Here is a 6,613-nt window from a genome sequence, read left to right on the forward strand (position 1 = left end):
GTGGTAATTAGTCACTGATTTTCATTTGGATTATTGCAGATTTAAGCTCTAAAGACAAATGAAGACATTTCTTCCGTTGAGTGTGTTCAGAAGTGGCAGCTTTCAGTTAAACTCGTTTATTATTTAATTCTATAAGACTCTGAGCTCTTCAATTGGGCAATGCCTTAATTAGTGAGTTACCAAAGTGCAAACCATAGTTGAATGAAACATGTGTCTGAACTCTTAGCTCCGATGGATTTGGCAATACTGGTATTTTCCTCTTTCTCAACTCTCCTGGCCCTTTGGCTAAGGCATTTATGCCTGCATCTGCTCCTCATTAGACTGCTGTCTCTCATTTAGGTTGGAGCTCTCAGTGCCTTAGACAGAACTAAGAAACATTTTTTTTTTTTCTTGCACCATCAGGGTACTTTGCCAGAGCTGTTCAAGAAAGGCAAGAAGTGTCAGGATCTCTGAAAAACTCATAAAATCCACTTTAGGGGTTGGGGTGTGGAGATGGAGCATGGGGAGTTTGACAAGACGCTCATTCAAAGGACCAAATCAGGTGGGCTTTTGGAAACAGGACCAGCTGCACTCTAAGCAGCAGTTGTTTGCCACGGCACATGAGCCATCAGAGACAAACGGCTCTGAGAAATAATTCTGAAGCACAGAGCTTAGTGCGAACATGGAAAGGAAAGCCTCACCGGAAGCACTACCGTGGTCTCAGGCAAGTAGCAGTGACGCCATTTAGCAGGTTTGTAGCAACAGCTCTGAAACTGGACTATGTCGGATCCATCAGGCAGACTTGCAATTACCGAGATTCATAGAAGTCTCCTAGGTCTGCACCACCAGTTACCTGTGCACAAAACTGGGTCATAAAGATTGGGTCTTACCACTGGGAGCTATGCAAGCGAGGCCCAGATCACGGACCTCAACGAGAACACAAGAACATAGTGAGAAAATAGACTTATTAGTGAGTCAGGCCGCCCTGTAACATACCACCATCTTAGTGGCTTAAACAACAGCAATGTATGTCTTACATTGCTAGAAGCTTGAAGTCTAAGATCAAAGTGCCAGCAGGGTTGGTTTCTTCCGAGGCCCCTCTCCTGGGCTTGCAAGGGCTGTCCTCTCACTGTGCGTTCATACGGTCATCTGTCTGTGTGTGGGTGTGTCCGGTCTCTCTCTGTATCCTAATCTCCTCTTGTTATAGGCACACCAGTCATGTACTACAGCCCACCCTACTAATTATTTTAACTTAATTATCCCTTTAAAAGCCTCAAAGACAGTCATATTCTGGGGTCCTAGGGCTTATGACTTCAACATATGAATTTGGAGGACGGATGGTTCAACATATAACAAAGAGTAAAAACGAATCTGGCACCACTTGGTCTTTCTTGATGGAGAAAGGGCTAGGATTCCCAACTTCATCTTCCAATGTTAGGTATCATATTTGAATATAAGACTAGGAAGCCGCTGAGATTAACAAGGCCACCAATGAAAACATCTCTAACTTTCACTTAATGAGTAATAACTATAACCTTATTTTTGTCTTCATATCTCAGTGTAGTGGCTGGGACTTCCAGAAAAATGGTAAATAATGATAGATACCCTTTCTCTGCATCTGATTTTAAAAGCAATGCTGCAAGAATTTCATCATCATGATTAATGATGTCTATTGAGTTTCATTAGATATTCTTTGTCATTCTCCTTACTGTTTTGCCTACAGTTTTCATAAGAATGTATGTTGAAATTTATCCAATGATAAATTTTTCATTTTTTAAAATGAACTTGTATCATTTTCCCTTTGGCCAATTTAGGTAACCTCCTAATAGATGTATTTTTAACCTATCGGAAATATGTTCCTAAGGAAAACTTAGACATGTTCTTTCAATATACTGCTGAATTCTATTTGCTAGTCTTTGATTTAGAGTTTTTATCTTCCTATCCATAAATGGGCTCAACCTAGAGTTTTCATTTTTGGTTTAGTATCTTCAAATCTGAACACCACTGCTATGCTAACAGGGATTCCCAGATAGTGCAGTGGTATAGAATCTGCCTGACAATGCCAGAGACTCAGGAGATGCGGTTTCAGTCACTGGGTTGGGACAATCCCCTGAAGAGGGAAATGGCAACCCACTCCAGTATGCTTGCCTCAAAAATTCCATGGACAGAGGAGCCTGGCGGGCTATAGTCCATGGGGTTGCAAAGAGTTGGACAGAACTGAGCATGCATGCCTGTTATAATAACATGAAAAGTAATTTGGGAAATTTTTCACATTTCTATATTCTCTGGAACAGTTCACCTAATGTAAAGATTGTCTGAATGTTGCAAGCTTTTAAAAAAATATCAATGTTATCACCACAGAAATGTCCAGCCATGTTCCTTCCACCTTTATCTCTATGACTGTGACTTTGTTCAAGCTTTATGTTCCTTTTTCATCTTGGTCCTTTCTTTTCCCTGGGAAATAATGACTTGCATAGATATTTTTAAACACAATGTGATTTTAATCTTAATGCTGTCTTATAAAATTTGAAGTCCACACCTGTGGCTAGGTACTATTTCTCATTCTTAGTTTTTCATATTTATACTCTCCCTGTTTTTTTTTTTTCCTTTCATTTTTACTTGCCAAGTATGTCCATATAATTGTGGTTGATTTTTTTCACCTCTAAAGTGCCTGCTCTTGCATCTATCTGAGTACTTATAAAGTTCTGACATAGGAGTGATGGTGAAAGAACTGTCAACATGAGTGTGGACAGAAAGAAACAGTGGGGCCATCTCTTCATGGCTTAAGGCTGTGAGCTCAGTCTTGGAGGCTTCCTGGGGTGATGACACTGACCATCTCCAGAAATGTGTCACCCGTTGTTTGTGCTCACACAACCCTAAATCTCAAAGAATCTGCTACTCTAAATATGGGACACATTAGGATAAAGGCATAAATTGGTGCTAAAACCATGCCCATTCTAGACAATTAAGGACTTTTTAATTGTCCTCATCTGATGAAATTAAGAAGAAGAAACGGAAAACAATCCCCACCCCCCCCACCCGCCCCACACACACACTGAATGTTCTGCATGAATCAAAGGAAAGAGAGGGAAAGAATCATTGAGGCCAACCTTTGGGGAGTTTGCTTTCAATTTTTGGTGAAAAGAAAAGCAAAATAAAAACACTGAAGACAAGTGCGGTAGTAATAGCTGCTGTATTGGGTGATCGTCACCTAGTGTGTCAGCCGGACTTCCATGGTGGGGAAAGCCTTGAAAATGAAAGTGCCCTGCTTTTATCGGGAAAACACTCTGATCTAGATGTCCTGGCAATTCAGCTGCCCTGGGACTCATCTGCGGTGTATTATTTCCCAGCAAATGCTATGAAGTGCCCCTCAGAGCCACGCATGCTGTCAGAAGCTGATGGTGTTGAGATGCACAGACCCAGGCTCCAGACACTGACTTCTCTGCACGGCGCTTCATCAGCTTTGGGGAGCATATCACTTTCTCGCTGTGTCCCCCTCTCCAGCGTACGTTGGCTGGACTCAGTGTCTTCAGTCCACATCTGAGTCAGCACTTGCCTTGCTCCTCCTTCTGGCAAACGTGCCCAGTGTCCCCTCTCAGCTTTTCTGTCCTGTGCTCTTGACTTATCAGTCAAGTCCACGCATCACCAAGCTAAAGGGGACTCTTTGTCCCGAATCTTGATTCTCCTCCATTTCCGTCAAGTGCTAGCACATGACCGTCTCTCCAAACTGCAGTTTCCTTATCTCTCTCTGGAAGCACGGAATACATTGTATATGGTTTTATGTGCAGTGATGTTTTAGATTGGCACATAGCATGACAAAATGAATGTCCCTCTTCAACTGATCAAGTCCTGCCAGATAAGGCTCAGGATGAAAAGCCCACCCAAAAATGGAACTCTGATGAAAACTCACTCTATTTCATGTAGACAGTGTGGTTTATGGACTTAGGGGCATAGAGAATACAGATTCCTATTTTTTTTCAAGTCTTTTTTAAAAAAAATTATTTTATATTGGAATACAGATGATTAACAATGCTGTGATTGTTTCAAATGAACAGCAAAGGGACTCAGTCATACATACACAGCTATCAATTCTCTCCCAAACAACCCTCCCCTCCAGGCTGCCATATAACATTGAACAGAGTTCCCTGTGCTCTGGACAATAGGTCCTTGTTGGTTATCCATATTAAATATAGCAGTGCACACATGTCTATCCCCAATTCCCTAACTGTCTCTTCCCCCAGCCCTTCCCCCTGGCAACCATAAGCTGGTTCTCTACATCTGAGTCTGTTTCGGTCTCGTTCATTTGTTTCATTTCTTTTTGGATTCCATGTTTAAGGGATATCATGATATTTCAGAATGGAGACTCCTGTTGATGAAGAATCTGATCATGGGAGCGTATTTAACAATGTCCGGCGACATAGGTTTGGGAATTGTTTCCCAGCTGGATTCCTGATTCAAAGTGTACTAGTAAAACTGTGAGTATGGTTTCTGACACATGTAGTATCAGTCACATCACTGACACTGCTGGAACGGTGACTCATCTTCATATCTGCAGGCCTGGCTCTTGGAGCAAATAGACATCTACAAATGGAATAAACTTATTTCAATCTGTGGTATCTCTGAAGCATTTTTGTCTTTAATCTCACAAATCTGGGAAAATGAGGTGGCAATTTGTAACGTGAGATGGACCTCACCTAATGCAGTTATCGAGCTCAGAATGAGGAAAATGATTACGATGGTATACCATAAATCATTTGTAAACTGCTGAGAACATATGAGGAATGTCTGTTACCTCATTTGCAGGAAAACATCCCAACTATACAAGCACTCCTAACCCCAAACTAATACGGACACTGAGACAGCTCTCTTTGTTGTATCTGAGCTATAAATCTTTGAACTTCAGGCCTAAGTGGAATTCCATCTCTCACATTTTTTAATGAAATCAAAATAAATACAATTACTGAACAGAAGCCAAAGATCACAGGAGGTTAGAAGCGGGGTGAGGACGTGGCCAGTGCTGTTTGTTTGTATCCTGGTCCTGTTTTCTTGGTGAATATTTCATTAATGGGAGGGCTTACCAGGGGGCAGGGATGGCCCTTCCTTCCTTCTGATGGGTGTCTGCTGCTGATTAAATCTGAGCTGGGGTAGCCTTGTGGTGCCCGTGAAATTTGAGATCCTAATGAGGACATAGTCCTGTAAAATGTGAGAGATTGAAACCATAAGATATTAAAATCCTCCCAAGTAGGAGCTTTTCCAAAAGACTAGGCATTTGCTCTTGAAATCATGTTCAGGAATACACTAACATACTCTTATATTTCTGTATTTTGTCCTTGAATTCATCCTCCAAAGACCTTGAGACCCAATTTGTTTTTCTCTTTCACCCAAGTACAAATAAACATGAGTAACTTATTGTTATGGAAGGTCCATTATTTAATTAAAGATGTGGCTTACAATTAATATTCTGGTTTGTGATTAAACCTGCTGTTGATTCCTCATAATGGAGCCAGAGATACTTGGTAAATGCAATATTAATATAATTGCATTTTCTGCAGAATAATAATGGCTACTAAAATGTAAAGGAGCAAAATATCTGAGCAACACAGAAAAAACAAGTAATTATCCAAAGCCCATTTCAATAAATGTCAGTTTCTGAAACAAACTGTCTTGTTAGACCATGAGAAATTTCTGCTGGTGCAAATCCCCATTCACCCTTATTAAGCCATATTGTATACTCACATAAACGATCTTGGTTTCTCCTCTCAGACGTCTCTGTCAATATCTGTATTCAGCTGCAACCAGGTATAATAAGTGCCTTGGATCAGAGAAATTCAAAGGTTAACAAATCAGGGCCACGATTCGCTAATGCAAGCACATTTTGTTTAACTTACATCATGGCTCTGAGATATTTCTGAACTCTTTCTCAAACTTATAATTTCTCTTCGGAGCAGAGAGTGGTGTTGCTCAAAAAGAAACACACAGTGAGTTCAGCTGATATTTTTCTTCACCAGAATTGCAAACATCAAGCTGCTGTTATCTTGCAAATTACCATTACTTACTCCAAACCAGACACTAATCAGTGGACAAGTGGTAGATTTTGACCTACTGTTGCCAATGAGACCAGGGTGGTCTTTCAATCTCAAAGGAGGCACAGCCACTGCCTTCTGTTTGTCTATGCCTAACTTAAATTTACCTTTGGGAATATGTGTATGTGCAAGAGTCCTTCACAGGCATCTACTGTTTATATTCGTGTGAGGCTGTAGGAAAGATTGCTGTAACCTCCCAGGTCATCCTGTCCAGCATGTTCAAATAGATGCAATAGAGTGAGGGAGATATTTTTTGTTGATTGCACTACTAAATCTTTTTCTTCTCTACTTCACTAAGAGTACAGCTTCAGACCAATTGTTGACTTAAACGGGAGCTGGGCAGGCGTGTCCAATGCCCTTAGGCATATTTGTTCACTTTGGCCACTCTCCACAAGCACTGAAAGATGATGAGCCAAGGCCACCAGGAGTTGAGAATTGCTGTAGTGGGTTAGACTGACATTTATGGTACATCCATCTAATTCTGGACTGAGTCCCGAATCTCTCCTTCCTTCTCAATGGGCTTTTGCTCACAAAGGGAAATGATAACATAG

The 6,613-nt window shown here is 41.1% G+C and overlaps 1 long non-coding RNA gene across 3 annotated transcripts; it reads right to left on the minus strand.

The window, feature by feature from the left end:
• Positions 1 to 3,153: 3,153 nt before the first annotated feature.
• Positions 3,154 to 6,307, minus strand: LOC109553942 (uncharacterized). Of its 3 annotated transcripts, none has more exons than XR_011564603.1 (4): positions 6,170 to 6,307; positions 5,716 to 5,791; positions 5,058 to 5,172; positions 3,154 to 4,560 (listed from the first exon to the last, which is right to left on the minus strand). It is a non-coding gene; the product is annotated as an uncharacterized lncRNA (long non-coding RNA). The 3 variants fall into 3 exon arrangements; XR_011564604.1 differs by having other exon boundaries at positions 5,868 to 6,296; XR_002180122.2 differs by having other exon boundaries at positions 5,716 to 6,291.
• Between the last annotated feature and the right edge of the window lie 306 nt (positions 6,308 to 6,613).

This window comes from Bos indicus, chromosome 28 (genome assembly GCF_029378745.1).
Source record: "Bos indicus isolate NIAB-ARS_2022 breed Sahiwal x Tharparkar chromosome 28, NIAB-ARS_B.indTharparkar_mat_pri_1.0, whole genome shotgun sequence".
Lineage (NCBI taxonomy): Eukaryota > Metazoa > Chordata > Mammalia > Artiodactyla > Bovidae > Bos > Bos indicus.